Raw genomic sequence first — 25803 nt, 5'->3', positions numbered from 1 at the left:
TTTTTTAGTTTATTGAGACTCGCTTTATGCCCAAGCGTGTGGTCAATCTTAGAGTATGTTCTGTGTGCACATGAGAAGAAAATATATTCTGTTGTTTGTTGGGTATTCTGCAGACGTCTATTAGGTCCAATTGGTCAAGTGGTGAATTTAAGTTCAGAATTTCTTTGTTAGTTTTCTACCTTCATGGTCTGTCTAAAGCTACATCAGTGAGGTGTTGAAGTCACCCACTATTATTGTGTGGCTAATTCTTTTTGTACATCTGGAAATGCTTGTTTTAGGAATCTGAGTGCTCCAATGTTGGGTGGATATATATTTAAAATAGCTAAGTGGTCTAGTTGAAGTGATCCTTTTATCATTATGTAATGCCCTTCTTTGTCCCTTTTTACTCTTGTTGGTTTAACATCTGTTCTATCTGATATAAAAATAGTAATCCTGCTCTTTTCTGTTTTCCATTTGCATGAAGATTATTCTACAACCCCTTACATTGAGTCTATGAGTGTCATTAAAAGTGAGATGGGTCTCCTGAAGATAGGAGTAGAAGGATCTTGCTTTTTTTTTATTCCACTTGCCACTCTATGCCTTTTAAGTGGGAGGTTTAGACTATTTACATAGAATATTACTATTGATATGTGAGGTTTTGATCCTATCATGAAGTTGTTAGCCTGTTGCTTTGTAGTTTCTATTGCATAGTTGCTTTATAGGGTCTATGGGCTATGTACTTAAGTGTGTTTTTTTAGTAGCAGGTATTTTTCTTTCATTTTCAAGTTTAGAAGACCCATAATGATCTGTTGTAGGTCTGGTCTAATGGTAACAAATTCGCTTAGTAATTGCTTGTCTGGAAAATATTTTATTTCTCCTTTGCTAGTGCTTTGCTTGGGATATGAAATTCTTCATGGGGATGTCTTTTCTTTGAGAATGCACTAAATAAATAAATAAATAAAAGCTTTGAATTGTATTTTAAAATTCTTTAAGTGTGTTTTTCAATTCCGGAAGCCCTGATTGATTTCTTTTTAAGATGCTTATCTCTTCTCTCATTTTCTGGATTGATTTAGAAGTTTTTTGTTTGTTGATTTTCAAACTTGTCTTGGATCTTGTTTGGCTTGTTTGCCATCCATATTTTACATTCTTTATCTGTCATTTCTTAGCTTCCATTTTTGTTAGGGACCATTGCTGGAGAGTTAGTGTGATCCTTGTTGGTGTCACATCAGATTTTTCATGGTGCCAGAATTCCTGTTCTGGTTCCTTTTTGGCTTAAGACACTGGCACTTCTAATTTTTGTACTAATTTTCATGTGGATAGCATGTTTTTTTCTTTTCCTTTCCCACCTCAATAGGGTCTTTGACTGTAGAGAATATTAGGTAGGGTCTTTGGCTTCACTTCTATTGTCCTATGTCCTTCTGTTATCAGGCTATGTGTTTGAACCTTTTCAAGTGGCGTAGATGGCACTTATGGGAAAGAGCAAGCTGAGACCAACACAGATGGATATCTACTTCATCCTTGTTTACTGGAAGGAGCTCTCTGTTGCCTCAGCTAATGGGCTAATCTGTGGAGCACACAGTGATCTGAGCTCCCTAGTCAGGCCTGGAAGGAAGGGAACACGATAGGTGGGGCCACACAGGGCAGACCCACCTATGGGTCCCCCAGTGGCAAGTACAAGCACCAATGTTGAGTGGATCCCACCTGGTGGCCCAAGCACCCAGAAGCGTTCCTAGGTGTAGAGATGGGAAACCACCTTAGCCTCAAGTTCTCTGCATGAGGAGGGGAGGTGGTCTAAATTCCTGCTTCTGGGCAATGGGTGTTCTAGATGCCCAGAGAGCTTTCTGGGCATGGAGCATAGGGAGCACCACTGCATCACAGTCTCTGCACAAACATGATGGTGTGGCTCAGGCTGCTGATTCAGTTGAGTGAGTGACCCGAATGCCTAGAGTTATGCCTGTGTTAGGAGCTGAGATGGCCCGGCTTCACCATGGTCACTTCATACAAAGAGTAGGGCTGGGCCGGGCGCAGTGGCTCACGCCTGTAATCCCAGCACTTTGGGAGGCCGAGGTGGGCGGATCACAAGGTCAGGAGATCGAGACCATGGTGAAACCCCATCTCTACTAAAAAATAGAAAAAAATTAGCCGGGCGCAGTGGCGGGCGCCTATAGTCCCAGCTACTCGGGAGGCTGAGGCAGGAGAATGGCGTGAACCCGGGAGGCGGAGCTTGCAGTGAGCCAAGATCCAACCACTGCACTCCAGCCTGGGTGACAGAGCGAGACTCCGTCTCAAAAAAAAAAAAAAAAAAAAAAAAGAGTAGGGCAGCTAAGGCCATTGATCCAGGTGAGTGGGAGCTCCAGCTGCTTAGAGATCTGCCTGGATGTGGAGATTAAAGGCCCCCCCTGCGTATGATAGCTTTTCCATTCCAACATACCCCCAGAGATAATAGCTCTTATCAAGAGTGGGTCAGTTGAGTATTATTTTAGAAATCATTTATAGACTTAAACATATATCTTTACTCTTTCAACAATGTTTACAAAAATTTAATTTCGTAAGTCAAATTATTTACTACTTAAAGAGACCCTTACTGGTAGGAATACAGTTGGCTATCTGATATAATTTGGTTTGCAAGGGGCAGCCATCTGATTACTTTTAGAAACAAAAATATCCTGATTTTATCATTACATATCGAATGCTTTTATCAAAATAGGACATGTAGCTATTAAATGTACATAAGTGTACAAATATTATGTATCCACTCCACATTTTTTTGGTATTCACTTCTTCCAGTTTATTGAGAGACTCCAAAGATACATTTTTACATATTTAAGGATGTTAGACATCATTTTTTTCTCACTTGACATATGGAATCCTCTAAAGTCACCACCTTGTTTATCATTATCACTGAACATAGTCACAGGCTTGAGATTGTGCCAGGCATGCACAACTCTGTTTTTAGTCACTGTGTTCCAAGCATTGGCAACAGCATATATAGCATCCTTCATGCTAAACTCCTTTGAGAACCTTTCACACCCATGCCTTTGTTTACTGCTGCTAGCAGGCATTCAAGAAAGTATTTTTAAATTTACCTTTCATTAGTCTAAGGATATCCTGGTGACATGGAATTAATGAAGTCATATTTGGTGAAGGTACATGGCATAAATATTATTTTTGATAAAAATTTTACCTGGAGAATGAGCAGAACAGTTGTCAAGGAATTATAAAATCTTATAGTCATCATCCAGTCTGGCTTCCCTGCAGCGAGCATGAGCTGTTGGTACAACACATTTGTGAAACCTATCAGAAAAGATGGCTGTGGAGATTCATGCCTTTTTTAGCATAATTATAAACTGGTAAAAAATTTACTCCTTTAACACAATGAGGACACAAGCTTATTCCTATTACAGCAAGTTTATGCTTATGCATGTCTGTTGCATTAGCACATCCCAGCAATTATTCTAATCTTGGCATTCTTAATTCCTAAAAAGGCTCTCTCATAAGCTGCTAGTCAGTGTCTTTCAGGGGCAATAATACAGAAACAAAGATGCTTTTTCAACTGTATAAACTTGTTATGGCATCAGGCTTTTATCAGCGATGACCTGGGCAAACTTGTCAATGAATCTGCTCCTTTATGATCAGCAGATGCATTATCACCACAAATTTTAAAAAATGTAATGCTATTATTTCTTAAATTTCTACAACTATTCTGTTGAATATTCACAGTTCTTTTCAACTTTTGGTTTGTTGTGATAAATGTTTGCTTTTTTTATAATCTGCATACCATTAAGTGTCATGTGTTCACTGTGACAGTAAGAGATTCACTATTTTAATACACAATCAAAGTCTTCATTTTTAGCATTATGCAGTGTTTTTCTTTTTTTTTTTCTTTTTTTTTCTTTTTTTTAACTAACTTCTGATTATCACTGTCATGATAGAACTTCAAGAATTTATCCTTCTGTTTCTTCTGGTCATACATGTTGGTCATTCTAACACAATACTTTTCCTTACAACATTTCATACTTACACCCCAGTCCAGTGTCTCCAACACCTTGATTTTCTGTGCTATAGATGAATATAAATGCTTCCTCTTTTTCTTATCATTGTTACCCATAAGGGTATCTGTGGGCCTTTTTGATATTTTCAACAATATCTTTACATCACAAGCAAAAAAAAAAAAAAAATGCATTAAACAACTCGTGTAGGACTTAGCCCCACGGAGGGCATCATGGGAACCATCTGTTGGCATATCTACCCTGGACATCTGCCCTATTATTACCTTTTGTGAGAGTGCTCATGTGGAGGAATCTTGGCATTCAAGTAAAAGATACATCACAGCTTAAGGGGTCTGAGAAAAGTCTTTTTTCCCCTTGGGAATGTTGAATAAACTGTTTGTTGTGTGCATGCATTCTGACTGCCACCTGTAACATGAAGTCAGGTGTGGAATTTTCTATTTGTTATGTGATGTCAGTGCTCAAAATGTTTCAGACTGTGGAGCATTTTGGCCTTTTGATTTTCAAATTAGAAATGCTCAGTATCTATCAAACAAAACCATAAGCAGAATTACAGATTAAAAAAGAAAACAGAATTAACAGTAAAAAATGCATTCAAAATAAAAAGGATAACTTTAACTTACATATATTAGAAATGGACAGATCAAGCATATAAAACCAGAAAGGCTAGAGATGTGGGCATGGTAACTCACACCTATAATCCCAGCAGTTTTGGAGGCCAGCCAAGGTAGGAGGATCACTTTAGCACAGGACTTCAAGGCCAGTCTGGACAACATAGCAAGATCCCACGTCTAAAAAAATTAAAAAATTAAAAAGTAGAGAATATTTGAGCAAAACCATTAGAAACAGAAAGAGGAGAAAAAAATGGAAAACTCTTCACCAAACTGAGACAGTATATTACTTTTAAGCAACTATATAGTATTTCTAAAAAATAGCTGCATAATACATTGCAAAAGAAAAATGAAATTTTAAAAACAATGACAACTCACACAATTTTCTTGTAGTCCAACATTATTTAATTAGAATGAATTCGATTTAAATAAGAGGGATTATTTTCAGTAAGAATAATGTTATTACAGTGATAATATTTCAACTGACAACTTACAAAGAGCCCAGAAACAGACTTTTTAACCCCATTTAATAGATCAGAAATCTGAGTATAAAAGAGGTGAAATAACTTGCCTAAAGTCACACAGGCAGAAATTAAATCTGTATCTGTTGACTTCTGAATTTTTGCACTATAGAAGCATAAGCAGCCACACGATAATAGATCAAGAATTTTAAAACTACAATTTTTAAATTAATAAACTTTGTAAAAAGAAGTTTAAGGTTCACAGTAAAATTGGGCAGGAAACACATGGAGGCAAATATAGCTCCTGTCCCCACACATGCACAGCCTCCCCAGTTGTGCATATCAACATCCTGCACCACAGTGGTACATATTTTGTAATAGACGAACCTACATTGATTCATCTCCATACATTACATTAGAGTTCACTGTTGGTGCTATAAATCCTGTGGGTTGTGATAAATGTATAATAACATGTGTTCACCACTGTGATAGCATACAGAATAGATTCACTGCTTTAAATCCTCTGTGGTTTCCCTGTTCATCATTCCTTCCCTGCTAATTGCTAAAAACCACTGACCTTTTTACTGTCTCCGTAATTTTTCCTTTTCCATAAGCTCATATAGGTGGAATCATATATATGTAAGTTTTTCACTTCGGCTTCTTTCACTTACAAGATGCATTTAAGTTTCTTTCATGTCTTCCATAGCTTCATAGCTCATAGTTTTTTAGTACTGAATAATATTCCATTGTCAGATGTACCACAGTTTATCCTTTCACCTTCTGAAGAACATTCTGATTCCTTCCAAGTTTTGTCAATTATACATAAGGCTGCTATAAACATTCATGTGCAAGTTTTTATGGGCCATAAATTTTCAATTCATTTGGGTAAACAGCAAAGAGTGCAATTGTTGAATCATACTGTAAGACTATGTTTAGTTTTGTAAGAAACTGCCAAACTCTTTTCCAAAGTGGTCGTATCATTTTGCATTCCCACAAGAAGTAAATGAGGGTTCTTGCTGTACCACATCCTTTCCAGCATTTGGTCTTGTCAGCCTTCTGGATTTTGGCCATTCTAAAAGGTGAATAGTGACATTTCATTATTGTTTTAATTTGCATTTCCCAGATGACATAAGATGTGGAACATCTTTTTATATACTTATTTGCCATCTCTATACCTTCTTTGGTGAGCTGTCTGTTCAGGTCTTTGGTTATTTTATTAATAAGTTGCTCATTTTCTTATTAAGTTTTAAGTGTTTTTTTTTTTTGCATATTTTGGATAATAGTCTTTTGTGGGTCTCTTGAAAATATTTTCTCAGTCTGGTTTATCCTTCAATTCTCTTCAAAATACCTTTTGCACAGCAGACGTTTTCAGTTTTAAGAAGGTCCAACTTCTTCTTTCTTTCATGGATTGTGCCTTTAATGTATATCTAAAATGTCATAGTCATACCTGAGATCATATAGATTGTCTCCTATATTATATTCTAGGAGTTTTACAGCTTTGCATTTTACATTTTGATCTGTAACCCATTTTGAATTAATATTTGTGAATGGTGTAGCTCCTTTGTCTACATTTTTGTGAATGTAAATTTTAAGTTGTTTTAGCACCATTTATTGAAAAGATTACCTTTGCTCCATCATACTGCCTTTGCTCTTTTGTCAAAGATCAGTAGACTACATGTGGGTGTATTTCTGAGGTCTCTACTCTTCATGGATCTATGTGTTCATTTATTTGCCAGAACGCCATTTCCTTGAATACTGTAGTTTTACACTATGTATTGAAGTCAGTCAGTCATCTGTTCGTCTCTTTCAACATTGAATATGCTATTCTGATCGTTTGCCTCTTTATATACATTTTAGAATCAGCTTTTGATATCCACAAAATAACCTGCTAAGAGTTTGATTGGAATTGAATAGAATCAAGAGAGATAGATGGAAAACACTGACATCTGGACAATTTTGAGTCTTATTGTCCTTCAACATGGAATAATTTCTATTTATTTAGTTCTACCATTTTCATCAGATTTTGTAGTTTTCCTCGTATAGCTCTTATACTATATTTTTAGATTGATATCAAATTATTACATATTTTGGGTGCTAATGTAAATAGTATAGTGTTTTTAATTTCAATTTGCACTTGGCCATTACTGACATGTAGGAAAGTGATTGGCTTTTATATATTAAGTGTGTATTTTGCAAACTTGCTATAATGACTTATTAGTTTCAGAAGGTGTTTTGTTGATTATTTTGAATTTTTACATTCATGTTCATGTCATGTGAGAGAAAAAGATAATGATTTCTTCCTTCCCAATCAGTATAACTTTCCTTTTTGGTCTTATTGAATTAGTTAGGTCTTATTGAATTAGTTAGATGAGAGGAGATACCTTGATCCTGATATTAGTGGGAAAGCTCCAAGTTTTCACCATTAAATATGATGCTAGCTATAGGTAATTTGAAGATATTCTCCAAGTTGAGGAAGTTCCCTTCTATTCCTGGTTATGATAATAAATTGGTGTTAGATTTTATCAAATGCTTTTTCTGCATCTATTGATATAGTCATGTGATTTTTCTCTTAATCTGTGGACATGGTAGATTACATTAATTGACTTTAAACAATCACTTTTAGCTCAAAACTGGATATTAGCATTTTAACAAGATACTTTTGTTAAATTAAAAAATAAATGCTAATTCCCTGTTGATATTCAAACCCTTTGGAGGTGATGAATTTCAGAGAGGAATGGTTTGTAGGTTTTTTTGTTTTGTTTTAATCTTTAATTTTTGTGGGCACATAGTAGGTGTATTTATTTATGGGATATATTAGATATTTTGGCACAGGCATGCAATATGCAATAATCAAATCATGGAAAGTTGGGTATCCATCTTCTCAAGAATTTATGCTTTGTGTTACAATCAAATTATACTCTTTCAGTTACTTTAAAATGTACAGTTATTATTAACTATAGTCATACTGTTATGCTATCAAATACTAGGTCTTATTCTTTCTAACTTTTTTTTTTCCCATTAACCATCCCCACCTCTACTGATATTCCCACCCTTTGTAGCCTTTGGTAACCAACTTTTTACTCTATATCTCCATGAGTTCAATTGTTTTGATTTTTATCTCCTACAAATAAGTGAAACTATGACATGTCTGTCTTTCTGTGACTGGGGTATTTTACTTAACATAATGTCTTCCATTTTCATCCATGTTGTTGCAAATGACAATATCTCATTCTTTTTTATGGCTGAATAGTACTCCACTGTGTATGTGTACTACATTTTATTTATCCATTTATCTGTTGGTGCACACTTAGGTTGCTTCCACATCTTGGCTATTGTGAACAGTGCTACAACAAATATGGAGTGCAGATATCTCTTCAATATACTGAGTTTTGTACTTTTGGGTATATATCCAGGAATGGTATTGCTGGATCATATGGTACCTCTATTTTTAGCTTTCGGAGGAACCTCCAAACTGTTCTCCATAGTGGCTGCACTAATTTACATTCTGACCAAGAGTGTATGAAGATTCTGCTTTCTCCACATCCTCACCAACATTTGCTAGTGCCTGACATTTGGATAAAAGTCATTTTAACTGGGGTGAGATAATATGTCATTGTAGTTTTGATTTGCATTTCTTTGATGATTAATGATGTTGAGCACCTTTTCATATCTCTGGTTGCCATTTGTACATCATCTTTTGAGAAATGTCCAAGTCTTTTGCCCATTTTCGGATCGGATTATTCAATTTTTTCCTACAGAGTTGTTTGAACTTCTTATATATTCTGGTTATTAATCCCTTGTCAGATGGGTAGTTTGTAAATATTTTCTCCCATTCTGTGGGTTGTCTCTTCTGTGGGTTGTCTCTTCACTTTGTTGATTTTTTTCCTTTGCGGTACAGAAATTTGTTACCTTAATATGATCTCATTTGTCCATTTTTATTTTGTTTTCTTTTTGTGTTTTTAGCTTTCTTAGACACCAATTTTTTGAATTTTTGTGAATTGCATAGATTCTTTGTCTAGAGCTCTGGCATTGGCAAATTAATCATGGTATTTCTAGAACTGAAATAGATAGGAAGCCTACTGCATTCTTAATTTGTATAAGCAGAAAACTTCTAGGTCGAGTGGACAAAATACTAATTTGAATTATAAAAATATAGAATCATGAGCCCTCAATCAATTTCCATACTTGAATCAGTTTACAGTTTACAGACTCAGAACCCCTTGCGTGAAGGTGTCAGAGATGTGTGAACCAGAGCAACTCCATCTTAAATAGGATCTGGGTAAAATGAGACTGAAACGTACTGGGCAGCATTCTCAGATGGTTAAGGCATTCGAAGGAACAGGATGAGATAGGAGGTCAGCACAAAGTAAAGGTCATGAAGACCTTGCTGATAAAACAGCTTGCAGTAATGGGGACAGCCAAAACCCACCAAAACCAAAAGGGTGACAAGAGTGACCTCTGGTCATCATCACTGCTACAGTCCTACCAGCGCCATGACAGTTTACAAATGCCATAGCAATGTCAAGAAGTTACCCTATATGGTGTAAAAAGGGGAGGCATGAATAATCTACCCCTTGTTTAGCATATCAAGAAATAACCATAAAAATGGGCAACCAGCAGGCTTCAGGGGTGCTCTGTCTATGGAGTAGCCATTCTTTTATTCCTTTACTTTCTTAATAAACTTGCTTTTTCTTTGCACAGTGGACTTACCCTAAATTCTTTCTTGCTTGAGACCCAAGAACCCTCTCTTGAAGTCTGAATTGGGACTGCTTTCCTGTAACAAAGGGAGGCTAGGTCCCCTTGAGGAAGGATCTCACTACCAACAGTTTGTGTTGTTAATCCTCCCCTCATCCTTCCCAAAGGAGACCTCTGGCCTCAACCAGGGTAACTGTGCACTGGGGAAAGGGAAATAATCAGACCTTTCAGGGACTACTGGACACTGACTCTGAGGTGATGTTGGATTCTAAGGGACTCAAAACATCACTGTGGTCCTCTAGTTAAAGTAGGGACTTTTGGAAGTAAGGTAATTGAGTTTCAACTCAGGTCCAAGTTACACTGGGGCCAGTGGGTCCCTAGGCTCATGCTGTGGTCATTTCCTCTAGTGCCAGAATGCATAATTGGCATAGACATACTTAGCAGCTGGCAGAATCCCACATTGGCTCCGTGACTGGTAAGGTCATGGTTATTATTGTGGAAAAAGCCAAATGGAAGCCATCAGTACTGCCTGTACCTGGAAAAATAGTAAATCAAAAACAGTATCACATCTATGGAGGGATTGCAGAGATTAGTGCCACCATAAAAGACTTGAAAGACACACAGGTGGTGATTCCCACCACATCCCTGTTCAACTCTCCTATTTGGCCTGTGCAGAAGACAGACAGACCTTGGAGAATGACACTGGATTATTGTAAGCCAAACCAAGTGGTGACTCCAATTGTAGCTGCTGTACCAGATGCGGTTTCATTGCTTGAGCAAATTATCTGCTGGTACCTGGTTTATAACCATCGATTTGGTGAATGCCTTTTTCTCCATTCCTGTCCCTAAGGCCCACCATAAGCAATTTGCCTTCAGATGACAAGGCCAGAAATATACCTTCACTGTCCTACCTTAGGGGTATATCAACTCTCTGACTTTGCCTCATAATCTTGTTTGCAGAGATTTTGATCACTTTTCCTTCCCACAAGATATCACACTGGTTCATTACACTGATGACATTATGCTCATTGGATCCAGTAAGTGAGAAGTAGCAAACACACTGGACTTGTTGGTGACACATTTGCACGCCAGGGGACTGGAAATAATTTCAACTAAAATTCAGGGACCTTCTGCCTCAGTAAAATTTCTGGGAGTCCAGAGATGTGGGACCTGTCAAGATATTCCTTCTAAGGTGAAGGATAAATTGCTGCATTTGGCCCCTCCTACAACCAAGAAAGAGGCACAATGCCGAGTGGACCTATGTGGATTTTGGAGGCCACACATTCCTCATTTGGGTGTGTTACTCCAGCCCATATGTCAAGTGACCCAAAAGGCTACCAGTTTTGAGTGGGGTCCAGAACAGGAGAAGGCTCTGCAACAGGTCCAGGCTGCTGTGCAAGCTGCTCTGCCACTGGGGCCATATAACTCAGCAGATCCAATGGTGCTTGATGTGTCAGTGGCACATAGGGATGCTGTTTGGAGCCTTTGACAGGCCCCCATAGGTGAATCACAGTGGGGGCCTCTAGGAATTGGGAGCAAGGCCCTGCCATCTTCTGCAGATAACTACTCTCAGCTTTTGACTTGTTACTGGGCTTTGGTGGAATGAACGTTTGACTACGGGTCATCAAGTGACCATGTGACATGAACTGCGTGTCATGAACTTGGTGCTTTCTGACCCACCCAGCCATAACGTTGGCCAAGCACAGCAGCATTCCATCATCAAATGGAAGTGGTATACATATTATCTGGCTCGAGTAGGTCCTGAGGGCACTAGTAAGTTACATAAGGAAGTGACTCAAATGTCCATGGTCCCCACTCCTGCTATCATACCTTCTCTCCTCCAGTCTGCATGAATGGCCTCATGGAGAATTCCCTAGGATCAGCTGACAGAAAAAGAGAAGACTAGAGCCTGGTTTACAGATGGCTCTGCATGATCTGCAGGCACCATGTGACAGTGGACAGCTGTAGCACTACAGTCCCTTTCTAGGGCATTCCTGAGGGACAGTGACAAAGCAAAATCTTCTCAGTGGGCAGAACTTTGAGCTGTGCACCTGGTTGTACACTTTGCTTGGAAGGAGAAATGGTCAGATGTGTGGTTACGTACTGATTCATGGACTGGAGCCAATTGTTTTGCTGTATGGTCAGGGACATGGAAGAACCATGAGTTGAAAATTGGTGACAAAGAAATTTGGGGAAGAGTTATACGAGTGGACCTCTCTGAGTGTCCAAAAACTGCGAAGATATTTGTATCTCTTGTGAGTGCTCACCAAAGAGTAACCTCAGCAGAGGAGGATTTTAATAATCAAGTGGATAGAATGATTCATTCTGTGGACACCACTCAGCCTCTTTCCTCAGCCAACCCTGTCATCACCTAATGGGCTCATGAACAAAGTGGCCATGGTGGCAGGGATGGAGGTTACACATGGGCTTAGCAACATGGACTTTCACTCACCAAGGCTGATCTGGCTACGACCACATCTGAATGCCCAATTTACCAGCAGCAGAAACCAACACTGAGCCCTCAATATGACACCATTCCTCAGGGTGATCAACTAAATACTTGCTGGCAGGTTGGGTATATTGGACCGCTTCCATCATGGAAAGGGCAGTGGTTTGTCTTCACTGGAATAGACACTTACTCTGGATATGGTTTTGTCTATCCTGCACACAATGCTTCTGCCAAGACTACCATCCGTGGATGCACAGAATGCCTTATCCATTAGCATGGTATTCCACATAGCATTACCTCTGACCAAGGCACTCACATTATGGCTAAAGAAGTGCAGTGGTGAGCTCATGCTCATGGAATTCCCAGGTCTTACCATGTTCCCCATCATCCTGAAGCAGCTGGATTGATAGACTTGTGAAATGGCTTCTTGAAGTTACAATTACAATGCCAACTAGTTGACAATAGTTAGCAGGGCTAAGGTTAAGTTCTCCAGAAGACCATGTATGCTCTGAATCAGTGTCCAATATATGGTACTGTTTCTACCATGGATCCAGGAATCAAAGGATGGTAGTGGAAGTGACACCACTCATCATCACCCCTAGTGACCCACCAGCAAAATTTTTGCTTCCTGTTCCCACAACATTACATTCTACTTACCTAGAGTCTTAGTTCCAGAGGGAAGAATGCTGCCACCAGTAGACACAACAATGATTCCATTTAACTGGAAGTTAAAATTGCCACTTGGTCACTTTGGGCTCCTCTTACCTCTAAGTCAACAGGCTAAGAAGAGAGTTACAGTGTTGGCTGAGATGATTGACCTAGACTATCAAGATAAAATGAATCTACTACTCCACAATGGAGGTAAGGAAGAGTATGTACGGAACACAGGAGATGCCTTAGGGCATCTCTTAGTATTACCACGTCCTGGGATTAAGGTCAATAAGAAACTAAAACAACCCAACCCAGGCAGAATTAAAAATGACCACACCCTTCAGGAATGAAGGTTTGGGTCACCCCACCAGATAAAAAGCCATGACCAGCTGAGGAGGTGTTTACTGTAGGCAAAGGAAATACAGAATGTGTAGTAGAAGAAGGTAGTCATCAATACCAGCTACAACTGTAACCAGTTGCAGAAATGAAGACTGTAATTTTCATGATTATTTCCTCCTTATTTTGGTTAAGAACATGTTTGTGCATGTAAACACCTGTACTAAGAGAACATCTTTATTTTATTTCCTTTTTTTTCCTTTATCATGTGACTTAAGATTTATTGACTTCATATCAGCATTTAAGTGTTAACTTTGTGTAATAGCATTTAAGTTAAGGATCAGTGTGCTTCCAGTAGTAAAAGGGAAAGCTGTATTATGTTAGGCATAATTATGACCTTACTATTATCTTTATTTGAAGATTATATATGATTTCAGGAGATGTGTATGGGCTTAAGTTGACAATGGGTGGACTTGTGATGATTAATATTAAGCGTCAAGTTGATTGGATTGAAAGATGCAATGTATTGTTCCTTCATGTGTCTATGAGGGTGTTGCCAAAGGAGACTGACATTTAAGTGAGTGGACGGCGAGAGGCAGACCCACTCTCAATCTGGGTGGGCACCATCTAATAAGCTGCCTGTGCAGCTAGAATAAAGCGAGCAGAAGATGGAAAGAGCAGACTTGTTGAGTCTTCTGGCCTTCATCTCTCTCCTGTGGTGGACGTTTGGTGCCCTCAAATATTGAACTCCAAGTTCTTAGGCCTTTTGTCTCTTGTACATACACTAGTGACTTGCCAAGGGCTCTTGTGCCTTTGGTCACAGACTGGAGGCTGCACTGTCAACTTCCCTGCTTTTGAGGTTTTGGGACTCAGACTGGCTTCCTTGTTACTCTGCTTGCAGACGACCTATTGTGACACTTCACCTTGTGATTGTGTGAGTCAATACTCCTTAATAAACTCCTCTTTACATATACATCTATCCTATTAGTATTGTCCCTTTAGAGAACCATGACTAATACAGTTTGGATATTTGTTCCCTCCAAATCTCATGTTGAAATATAATTCCCATTGTTGGAGGTGGGTCCTGGTGGAGATGCTTAGATCATGTGGGCAGATATCTCATTAATGGCTTAGTACCATCCCCTTGGTGATGAATGAGTTCATAAAAGATCACATCATTTAAAAGTGTGTGGCACCTCCATGCTCCCTCTCTTGCTTCCACTCTCACTATGTGATTTGTCCATTCTCTCTTTGCCTTCCTCCGTGATTGTAAGATTCCTGAGGCCCTTCCCAGAAGCAAATACTGAAACCATGTTGTTACAGCTTACAGAATGGTAAGCCAATTAAACCTCTTTTCTTTACAGATCACACAGCCTCTGTTATTTCTTTATAGAAATGTAAGAATGGCCTTATACAGAAAATCGATACTGGGCAGTGGAGAGTTGCTACACAGATAACTGAAAATGTGCAAGCAGATTTGGAACTGGACAGTAGGCAGATGTTGAAAGAGCTTGGAGGTCTCAGAAGACAGAAAGGTAAGGGAAAGTTTGGATCTTCTGAGACTTGTTAAATGGTTTTGACCAAAACACCGTTAGTGATACAGACAGTGAAGTTCAGGCTTATGAGGTCTCAGATGAAAATTAACTTATTGGAACTGGAACAAAGGTCACATATGTTATGCCTTAGCAAAGAGCTTGGCTTCATTGTGTTCATGCCTTATGGATCTGTGAAAGTTTGAACTTAAGAGTGATGACCTAGGGTATCTGGCAGAAGAAATTTCTAAGCAGCAAAGTGTTCAAGATGTTGCCTAGATGCTTCTAACAAACTAATTCATAGTGGGAGCAAAGAAATGGCTTATAGTTGTAACTTATATTTAAAAGGAGAGTGTAAAACTTTGGAAAAGTTACAGTCTAGTCATGTTGTATAAAAGAAAAGCTCATTTTCTGGTGAAGAATCCAAGCAGGCTGTGGAGAAATCACTTGCTTGAGAGATTAGCACGACTAAAAGGGATTAAAGTGCTAATATCCAAGACCGTGAAAGGAGGCCTCAAAGACATTTCAGAGATCTTTGAGGCAGCCCCTCTCATCGCAGGCTCAGAGGCTTAGGAGGAAAGAATGGTTTCAGAGGCTAGGCTCAGTGATCTGCTCCCCAGTGCAGCCTTGGGACAGTGCACCCTGAATCCAGGCTACTTTGACTCCAGCCTCAGCTCAAAGGGCCCCAGATCAAGCTCAGGCCACAGCTTTGGAAGGTGGAAGCCATAAGACTTGGTAATTTCTTTTTTTTTTTTTAATTTTTTTTATTATTATACTTCAAGTTCTAGGGTACATGTGCACAACGTGCAGGTTTGTTACATGTGTATATATGTGCCATGTTGGTGTGCTGCACCCATTAACTCGTCATTTACATTAGGTATATCTCCTAATGCTATCCCTACCCCCGTCCCCTCCCCACAATAGGCCCCAGTGTGTGATGTTCCCCTTCCTATGTCCAAGTGATCTCATTGTTCAGTTACCATCTATGAGTGAGAACTTGCAATGTTTGGTTTTCTGTTCTTGCGATAGTTTGCTGAGAATGATGGTTTCCAGCTGCATCCATGTCCCTACAAAGGACATAAACTCATCCTTTTTTATGGCTGCATAGTATTCCATGGTGCATATGTGCCAAATTTTCTTAATCCAGTCTGTCACTGGTGGACATTTGGGTTGATTCCAAGTCTTTGCTATTGTCAATAGTCCTGCAATAAACATACATGTTCATATGTCTTTATAGCAGCATGATTTATAATCCTTTGGGTATATACCCAGTAATGGGATGGCTGGGTCAAATAGTATTTCTAGTTCTAGATCCTTGAGGAATCACCACACTGTTTTCCACAATGGTTGAACTAGTTTACAGTCCCACCAACAGTGTAAAAGTGTTCCTATTTCTCCACATCCTCTCCAGCACCTGTTGTTTGCTGATTTTTTAATGATTGCCATTCTAACTGGTGTGAGATGGTATCTCATTGTGGTTTTGATTTGCATTTCTCTGATGGCCAGTGATGATGAGCATTTTTTCATGTGTCTGTTGGCTGTATGAATGTCTTCTTTAGAGAAGTGTCTGTTAATATCCTTTGCTCACTTTTTGGTGGGGTTGTTTGCTTTTTTCTTGTAAATTAGGTTGAGTTCTTTGTAGGTTCTGGATATTAGCCCTTTGTCAGATGACTAGATTGCAAACATTTTCTCCCATTCTGTAGGTTCCCTGTTCACTCTGAAGGTAGTTTCTTTTGCTGTGCAGAAGCTCTTTAGTTTAATTAGATCCCATTGGTCAATTTTGGCTTTTGTTGCCGTTGCTTTTGGTGTTTTAGACATGAAGTCCTTGCCCATGCCTATGTCCTGAATGGTATTACCTAGGTTTTCTTCTAGGGTTTTTATGGTTTAGGTCTAACATTTAAGTCTCTAATGCATCTTGAATTAATTTTTGTAAGGAGTAAGGAAAGGATCCAATTTCAGCTTTCTACTTATGGCTAGTCAATTTTCCCAGCACCATTTACTAAATAGGGAATCCTTTCCCCATATCTAGTTTATCTCAGGTTTGTCAAAGATCAGATGGCTGTAGATGTGGGGTATTATTTCTGAGGACTCTGTTCTGTTCCATTGGTCTATATCTCTGTTTTGGTACCAGTACCATTCTATTTTGGTTACTGTAGCCTTGTAGTATAGTTTGAAGTCAGATAGCATGATGCCTCCAGCTTTGTTCTTTTGGCTTAGGATTGTCTTGGCAATGTGGGGTCTTTTTTGGTTCCATATGAACTTTAAAGCAGTTTTTTCCAATTCTATGAAGAAAGTCATTGGTAGCTTGATGGGGATGGCATTGAATCTATAAATAACCTTGGGCAGTATGGCCATTTTCACAATATTGATTCTTTCTATCCATGAGCACGGTATGTTCTTCCATTTGTTTGTGTCCTCTTTTATTTCACTGAGCGGTGGTTTGTAGTTCTCCTTGAAGAGGTCCTTTACATCCCTTGTAAGTTGGATTCCTAGGTATTTTATTATCTTTGAAGCAATTGTGAATGGAAGTTCGTTCATGATTTGGCTCTCTGTTTTTTTGTTACTGGTGTATAAGAATACTTGTGATTTTTGCACATTGATTTTGTATCCTGAGACTTTACTGAAGTTGCTTATCAGCTTAAGGAGATTTTGGGCTGAGATGATGGGGTTTTCTACATTTACAATCATGTCATCTGCAAACAGTGACAATTTGACTTCTGCTTTTCTAACAGAATACCCTTGATTTCTTTCTCTTGCCTGATTGCCCTAGCCAGAACTTCCAACACTATGTTGAATAGGAGTGGTGAGAGATGGCATCCATGTCTCGTGCCAGTTTTCAAAGGGAATGCTTCCAGTTTTTGTCCATTCAGTATGATATTCACTGTGGGTTTCTCATAAACAGCTCTTATTATTTTGAGATACGTTCTATCAATACCGAATTTATTGAAAGTTTTTAGCATGAAGGGTTGCTGAATTTAGTCAAAGGCCTTTTCTGCATCTATTGAGATAATCATGTGGTTTTTGTCTTTGCTTCTGTTTATATGCTGGATTACGTTTATTGATTTGCATATGTTGAACCAGCCTTGCATCCCAGGGATGAAGCCCACTTGATCATGGTGGATAAGCTTTTTGATGTGCTGCTGGATTCGGTTTGCCAGTATTTTATTGAGGATTTTTGCATCGATGTTCATCAGGGATATTGGTCTAAAATTCTCTTTTTTTGTTGTGTCTCTGCCAGGCTTTGGTATCAGGATGATGTTGGCCTCATAAAATGAGTTAGGGAGGAGTCCCTCTTTTTCTATTGATTGGAATAGTTTCAGAAGCAATGGTACCAGCTCCTCCTTGTACCTCTGGTAGAATTCAGTGTGAATCCGTCTGGTCCTGGACTTTTTTGTTTGATAGGCTATTAATTATTGCCTTAATATCAGAGCCTGCTATTGTTGTATTCAGGGATTCAACTTCTTCCTGGTTTAGTCTTGGGAGAGTGTAAGCGTCCAGGGAATTATCCGTTTCTTCTAGGTTTTCTAGTTTATTTGCATAGAGGTGTTTATAGTATTCTGTGATGGTAGTTTGTATTTCTGTAGGGTCGGTGGTGATATCCCCTTTATCATTTTTTATTGCTTCTATTTGATTCTTCTCTCTTTTCTTCTTTGTTAGTCTTGCTAGCAGTCTATCAATTTTGTTGATCTTTTCAAAAAGACAGCTCCTGGATTAATTGATTTTTTGGAGGGTTTTTTTTATGTCTCTATCTCTTTCAGTTCTGCTCTGGTCTTAGTTATTTCTTGCCTTCTGCTAGCTTTTGAATGTGTTTGCTCTTGCTTCTCTAGTTCTTTTAATTGTGATGTTAGGGTGTCAATTTTAGATCTTTCTAGCTTTCTCTTGTGGGCATTTAGTACTGTAAATTTCCCTCTACATACTGCTTTAAATGTGTCCCAGGGATTCTAGTATGTTGTATCTTTGTTCTCATTGGTTTCAAAGAACATCTTTACTTCTGCCTTCATTTCCTTATGTACCCAGTAGCCATTCAGGAGCAGGTTGTTCAGTTTCCATGTAGTTGAGCAATTTTGATTGAATTTCTTAATCCTGAGTTCTAGTTTGATTGTACTGTGGCCTGAGAGACAGTTTGTTATAATTTCTGTTCTTTTACATTTGCTGAGGTGTGCTTTACTTCCAACTATGTGTCACTCTTGGAATAAGTGCGATGTGGTGCTGAGAAGAATGTATATTCTGTTGATTCGGGGTGGAGAGTTCTGTAGATGTCTGTTAGGTCTGCTCAGTGCAGAGTTGAGTTCAATTCCTGGATATCCTTGTTAACATTCTGTCTCATAGACCTGTCTAATGTTGACAGTGGGGTGTTAAAGTCTCCCTTTATTATTGTATGGGAGTCTACATCTCTTTGTAAATCTCTGAGGACTTGCATTATGAATCTGGGTGCTCCTGTATTGGGTGCATATATATTTAGGATAGTTAGCTCTTCCTGATGAATTGATCCCTTTACCATTATGTAATGGCCTTCTTTGTCTCTTTTGATCTCTGATGGTTTAAAAATATGGAACGCTTCACGAATTTGTGTGTCATCCTTGCGCAGGGGCCGTGCTAATCTTCTCTGTATCATTCCAATTTTAGTATATGTGCTGCCGAAGTGAGCACAAGACTTGGTAATTTCTACTTGTCGTTAAGCCCACAGGCATGCAAGAGTGCAAAAAGGAAGGAGACTTGGCAACTTCCCCCTAGATTTTGGAGGATGCAAAACATTGCTGTAGGGGCACAGCCTCTGCGGAGAAGCTGTACTAGTGCAGTGAGGAGGGGAATGTGGATGTGGAGCCCCCACATAAAGTCCACACCAGGGCACTGCCTATTGCAGCTGTGGGAATAGGGCTGCCACCTTCCAGAAACTATAATGGTAGATCCACCACGAGCTTATATTCTGAACCTGGAAAAGACACAGCTGCTCAACTCCAACTTGTAAAAGCAGTCACAGGGGCTGCTCCCTGCAGTGCCACAGGGGCAGAGTCATCCAAGGCCTTGGAAGTCCACCCTTTGTACCAGTGTGCTCTGGATGTGGTACATGGAGTAAAAGGAGATTATTTTGGAGCTCTGAGATATAATGACTAGCTCCTGTGTTTCAGACTTGCATGGAAACTGTAGCCTCTTTCTTTTTGCTGACCTCTCCCTTTTGGAATTGGAATGTCTACCCAATGCCTATACCTCCATTGTATCTTGAAAGTAAATAATTTGTTTTAATTTTACAGGCTCATAAGTGGAAAGAGATGAGTCTCAGATGAGAGTTAGAACTTTGTCCTTGATGTTGGAATGAGTTAAAGCTTTTTAAAGACTATTGGCACAGGATAATTATATTTTGCAATGTGAGAAAGACATAAGATTTTTAGGAGATAGAGGCAGAATTACATGGTTTACATATTTGTCTTCTTCAAATCTCATGTTGATTTCTGGTTTCTGGCCCAGCATATTTCAAAATGTTCAGTGTTGCACACTCCTTGCCTGAGGTGGGAAGGGATTTTTCTCAGATATTCACTGTGAGCACCTGGTAGAGCTCCTGGAAGTAACACCTACACATGTGTGAGGGCTTCCCCATGACTGGGTCCCCTGGAATTTTTAACTCTCAAAATTGTCTACACTGAGCCTCCAGCATTTCATCAGTTACAGTTTATATTTTCCTAACCTGGCACTGAATCTCACAGATATTTCTGCTCTAGAAAGATGGGATTCTCTATATTTGCCTGTCTCTCCAATTTTGGGAGCAGGGGCTTGCCCTGTGATCTCACTTCAAAAAGAGAAGGAGTTGTTGATTTTTCAGCTCATTTAACTTTTTTTCCTAATTTTTAATTTTTTTTTTATTTTTAGAGTACACTTCTAAGCTCCTTTCATGCTGGTCCAGAAACCAGAAGTCTCAAAAGTAAACGATTTAATACAACAAAAGACAGAATAAATCCATTAATTAATCAAATAATGCACTAATCCCTCCATTTTAAGTTCATGAAGGTGAATTTGACTAAGAAATATACTTTTAACGCCAAGTGTGGTGGCTTATGCCTGTAATCCTAGCACTTTGGGAGGCTGAGGTGGCTGGATCACCTGAGGTCAAGAGTTTGAGACCAGCCTGGCCAACATGGTAAAACCTCATCTCTACCAAAAATACAGAAAAAAATTAGACAGGCACGGTGGTGGGCACCTGTAATCCCAGCTACTTGGGATGCCAAGGCAGGAGAATTGCTTGAACCTAGGAGGCGGAGGTTGCAGTGAGCAAGATTGTGCCATTGTACTCCAGCTTGGGTAACAGAGTTATGTATACATAACACACACACACACACACACACACACACATATATGTATATTTGGAAATATACATATTAAAAGTATATATATATACTTTTAAAATTGTATCTAACCAATGTCTTTTCCAGGTGGGTACTTTTTCCCATTGAGTTGACTCATTTTATTTTCTATCTGAAAAATGCTTCTAAATCTTTCTGGGTTAGCCATTCCAATCGAAATCCTAAGGACACACAAGACTCTTCACTAAAGTGCCTAGAGTATCTTCAGACACTAATTATGTCCAATGCATAACTTCCAATTTTATTCCTTATCAGTTTGTCCAAGTGAATCTCAGATTTTTAAGAATATATGGCATAGATTTTCAAACTGCTTATATTCCACATACCATCATGTTGATCAACCCATGTCAAGTATAATGATGAACAAAAGAATGCCAGAGTTGAAGTAAATAACATTTAAATATGGGTGGAAACAGCCAATAGTCACTTCATTAATTTTTGCTACAGCTAAGCTTTTTGGCTCATTGTTTTCTGTACAGATTAAATAGTATTGGATCGTTTGTCAGAACCACTTCACAGTGAATGAAGAAAGTTTTCATCTCTTATTTTCAGTAAATTGTCATTGTGAATCTTGCCAGTCAAATTTCCTAAATCCTGGTGGTTGAAGTTATTTGGCTTTTTTATTTCTGCCTAAAGTTTCAAATATATTATTCCTTTATTTATAATAGTGTTTTGGAGGCAGAAAGTAATAACATTTAGTTTTACCTTATTGTAGTAATTTCATTATCTCTATTTTTGTATTATTCTGTCTTTTTTGTTTTGCTTTTCTGAAAAGAAAAACACAAAATTTTGTTCCAGCCTCATTAGTATTTTGTGCACTTATTTCCATTTCAACAAGCATTTCTCCACGTAATGATATATTTTCAAGAAATTCTCAGTGATTCTGACTTATATCTGAGTTAATGAAACTAATAAAATTGAAAGTTATAGAAGTCAAAGTTACTGAGTGAGTCTTTCCTTTTTTAAGTGCCTCTGAAAGTTACTACAAAGATAAGAATCTCTATATCCTAACCCAGTGAAATTTTAACTCGTGTTCCTAGATTAATATTTTAATACTGCCTTACCAAATGCAATCTGCTTTTCTGTGTTGCTTAGTGTCACCATTTAAATATGGATTATGACATTAGAAATTAGATATGTTTGAGATCCCTGGTAATATTCATTTGTAGGAAACAAGAAAACTAGAAGTTACCTTTCATCAGGAGGTTAGACTATTGTTCTGTTTTCTTTCTTTCCCCTCTAATAGAGTGTTACTCTAATAGTTAAGACATAGCAGGGGACAAACATTTCAGTCTTAAATTTCTAAACTTTGTCATATTCATTACTCATGAGTTGAAAGCATTATTAAGCAGGGAATATATTATTCAAGTTAAAATCTTTTGTAAAATTAAATTTATATAATGTTGTTAGTTTTTTATATATAAGCCCAATGTGATGATCATTTAAGTTTTGTATCCTTTCTTATTATTATAAAAAGTGGTCCTTATTGATCATTGGTGCCAGCCACATTTGGTGTTTAGAGATAAAATTTTGACTTTTTCTTAATTTTTGTGTGTATTCATATCATTCAAAGATTTATTTAAAAGTAGCATGCTTAATTGATTTATGCTTCGTTTCTTTTCAAAATGTGGTGTTTTCATTGTTTTGTTTAGATTTCTTTAGTGAAAAAGTAAATCAAATAATCTACAGATTTAAGTGATTATTTTTAGAAAAGGTTTATGTTTATCTTTATTTAGGAAATAAGGTTTTTCTCCCTTATGGGGTTAAAAACTTTCAAGTTTACTTCATGTGGGTTTTTACATGATTATATAGTAGAGATGGTCCAGAAACATCTTTGAAAGATGCACTTGGCTACTAACTAGAGGGAACAGGTTCTCATAGGAAAAGTGAGGGCAAAAGGATAACAAGTGATCTCCTCAGGGAAGAAGTACCTACCCAGGAACACCCTTTCCTATCTTCGGTTTCTTTTCTGTATCATTCTTAATTGGTGGTAATATTCAATGTAGCAAAACTGCACTCTTCAAAGCTTTTGAAAATGCTACTTCTTTATCCATCTTACTTGGCAAGTTAATTATAAGATCTCATATGGAGATTTATTTTCAAACTGTGTAACAAAAATCATTTTTTCCCCAAATATTTCCCAATGATATTGGGAAGGTATTTGTATAAACTTGTTTCATAGGTTTTATATGTTTACACAGTTCTGCAGGTTTTCTCTTTTGTTCTCAAAAGGGTGTGTTCAAATGAGTGACTACCTGGAAACACTTTTAATTTAATGAAATCAGGCTCTTTTCCAAAATTGTAGGTTTTAAATCTAGATAATATCATGAAATTTCAAGGAAATTTAACTATGCCTCCAATAACTGTTTCTAATGTACTAAGACAAAACTTTCAAATGTAGTTTAATCTGGATAAGAATTTTTCTTCTGAACAAGTTTTCTAAAGACATATTAAATATTTGGAATTTGTTTATTGATTTCTTCTGAACCTACATTATTTCTATTTACCCAATATTTAATTCAATGACTTATCGTTCCAGTTACTGTGGCTGCATGAAACGTTATTCCAAAACTTCATTGTAAAAAACATCAATGGGTTTTGATCATGTCTTTTGTGGGCCAGGAAATCAGACAGGGCATAGAAAGTCAGGCTTATCTCTGCTTCATAATGTCTCTAGCCTCAGCTGGACGTCTCAAAGACTGTTAAAAGTGTCTGAAGACCTTTCTACTCACAAATTTGGTGGTTTATAGAACTGGGGCCTCTGTTAGGTTGGGCAAAAGATGGCTGCTTCATGTCTAAGCATTCTATCCATAGGCAAAGTGGAAATCAAATTGAAAGGGAAGACCAAAGGGAAAATTCTGTGTCACAGAATCCAAAAATGTATCAATGGATAACCTAGCTGAAAGAGAATCTGGGGAAGCAAGTATTATTTCACTGGGCAAACAGATACTCAAAAATGTGGTTTTATTATTAAGGCACATTAAAATGTATATTATGTAGGTAAGTATTCATACAAACCACGCTCAGTATTCTCTAAGCCTACCTTAAAATTCTTTTAAAGCTTTGAGCCTTGGTTTTCCACACAATTTTATCTGCTACACAGCTTCTAAATCAATTCCTTGCTTTCTAGGGCTAGAGATAATTGTATTCTAGTCTGGACCATACTTGAAGTAAGTTGTTTATCATTCTGTCTGCATTTATGCCCTCCTTGTGATAAATTTAATTTCAAAGTAATGGTTCCAGTTTTCTTTGTTTTATGGCTGCCCAATCACCAAGAAGGAGACAAAAATGTAAAATATTTGATATCTGTGTTTCCTTAACTGCGTTGCATAATCAAGCAAAATATTTTATTAGTTGATTAATAATGATATATTCAGATATTACCTATAGAATTAGTCACATATTGAAAATAGAAAGTTTTTATAAGTATCCAGTCAGTTCATATCTTATTAACTTCTTAAAAATAAACATGCTAACTTTTCTCTTATAAATATATATTAAATTAGCAGTTCACAGTAACTAAAAGCACTAAAAGCCCACTAACTGAATGGGAAAGTGAGCTGATGGATATCATAACTAGTTCTGGTTTAAAAACTCACTCCCTGCCAAATATTTTTGCCTTGATTTTTAATTTGAGTGTTGTTTTCAATTTTCTTAGAGAAAAATATTTAATAGTATATTGGTTTGAAAATACCCTAATACCAAATACAGAAATTATTGCAATGGATAGAAGGCTAATAAGGGTTAATTGCAGTCTTTTTAAAATTTACTGACTCAGATTAGTAAACCAATCTTCACTTTGTCAAGTTATGTGCATTTTAATACCAAAGTATCTATTATCAATATAATATACGTTGCTAATTGTCTTCTAAACATTTTAAATCAATTTCTTGTCTTTTTTAATGAACACGGTTACGTATAATGAACAAGATGGCTGACTGAAGTTGTGTTCTACAGCCCAACCAAAGTTAAATGACAGATATCATATCTGTAAATTTAAGGATTCATTACTTTAAAAAAATCTCAAAAACTTACCAACTTACTGCAATTTGCTAGGTGCTGGGCTAGACTCTTGAGAGAGGAAGACAAATTAGTTCCGGTCTTCAAACTTAGTGGAAGACTCAGAAGAACACAGAGAATTACGCTGCATATAATAAGTGCTATTTAGATAAGCACCGTTTGTTATGGAAACCTTGCTATTTTGTAGATTGAATACACTGGAACAAGTTGAACAATTCAAATTTTGACTGTTACAAAATAAACAACAGGAGCCAAATCTTTGTGCATGTAAATTAAATAGCATTATTTTAAGTGTAATTTTATTTCTCAATTTTAAGAGAGTATTTTTGCATATCAAAGCTAGCATGAATCTTGGTAGGGCTTAGTGCAGGAAATAGAAATAAGAGTTTAGTCAAAGTGGATGACTAGATTGAAAAAGAGTGGGAAGCTAGAAGAGGAAATGGGCCACTTACAAAAGTCTGGAATATGAATGTGGCTTCTATGCTCAACCATAGAGTATAAGGAGAGAAAACAAACTTCAACAGCCATTTTCCCCACCATTCCATAAGCTTCGTAACTTTAAAGCTAAAACTAACCTGAGAATTATGACTCATTATTTCAAATCAGCAGCTTCATTTGTCATCTAATCTTAAATTTCCAAATCACATCACAGAATGCCTTTCTATTGCTTTCCTCTGCTTTTGTTACACAAGTATTTTGTCCTTAC

The 25803-nt window shown here is 37.6% G+C and overlaps 1 non-coding gene and 1 pseudogene across 1 annotated transcript; one reads left to right on the top strand and one right to left on the bottom strand.

Annotated features, from left to right (window-relative positions):
• LOC140711610 (uncharacterized) overlaps window positions 1-13325 on the top strand; it is a 46474-nt pseudogene extending 33149 nt beyond the window's left edge.
• A 5939-nt stretch (window positions 13326-19264) lies between these two features.
• LOC119618367 (U6 spliceosomal RNA) lies at window positions 19265-19371 on the bottom strand. Its single transcript, XR_005234682.1, has one exon. It is a non-coding gene; the product is annotated as a U6 spliceosomal RNA (small nuclear RNA).
• Window positions 19372-25803: the final 6432 nt, after the last annotated feature.

The sequence above is a fragment of the Chlorocebus sabaeus genome, chromosome 4 (assembly GCF_047675955.1).
Source record: "Chlorocebus sabaeus isolate Y175 chromosome 4, mChlSab1.0.hap1, whole genome shotgun sequence".
Lineage (NCBI taxonomy): Eukaryota > Metazoa > Chordata > Mammalia > Primates > Cercopithecidae > Chlorocebus > Chlorocebus sabaeus.
This window is presented reverse-complemented; position numbering and strand designations above follow the sequence as displayed.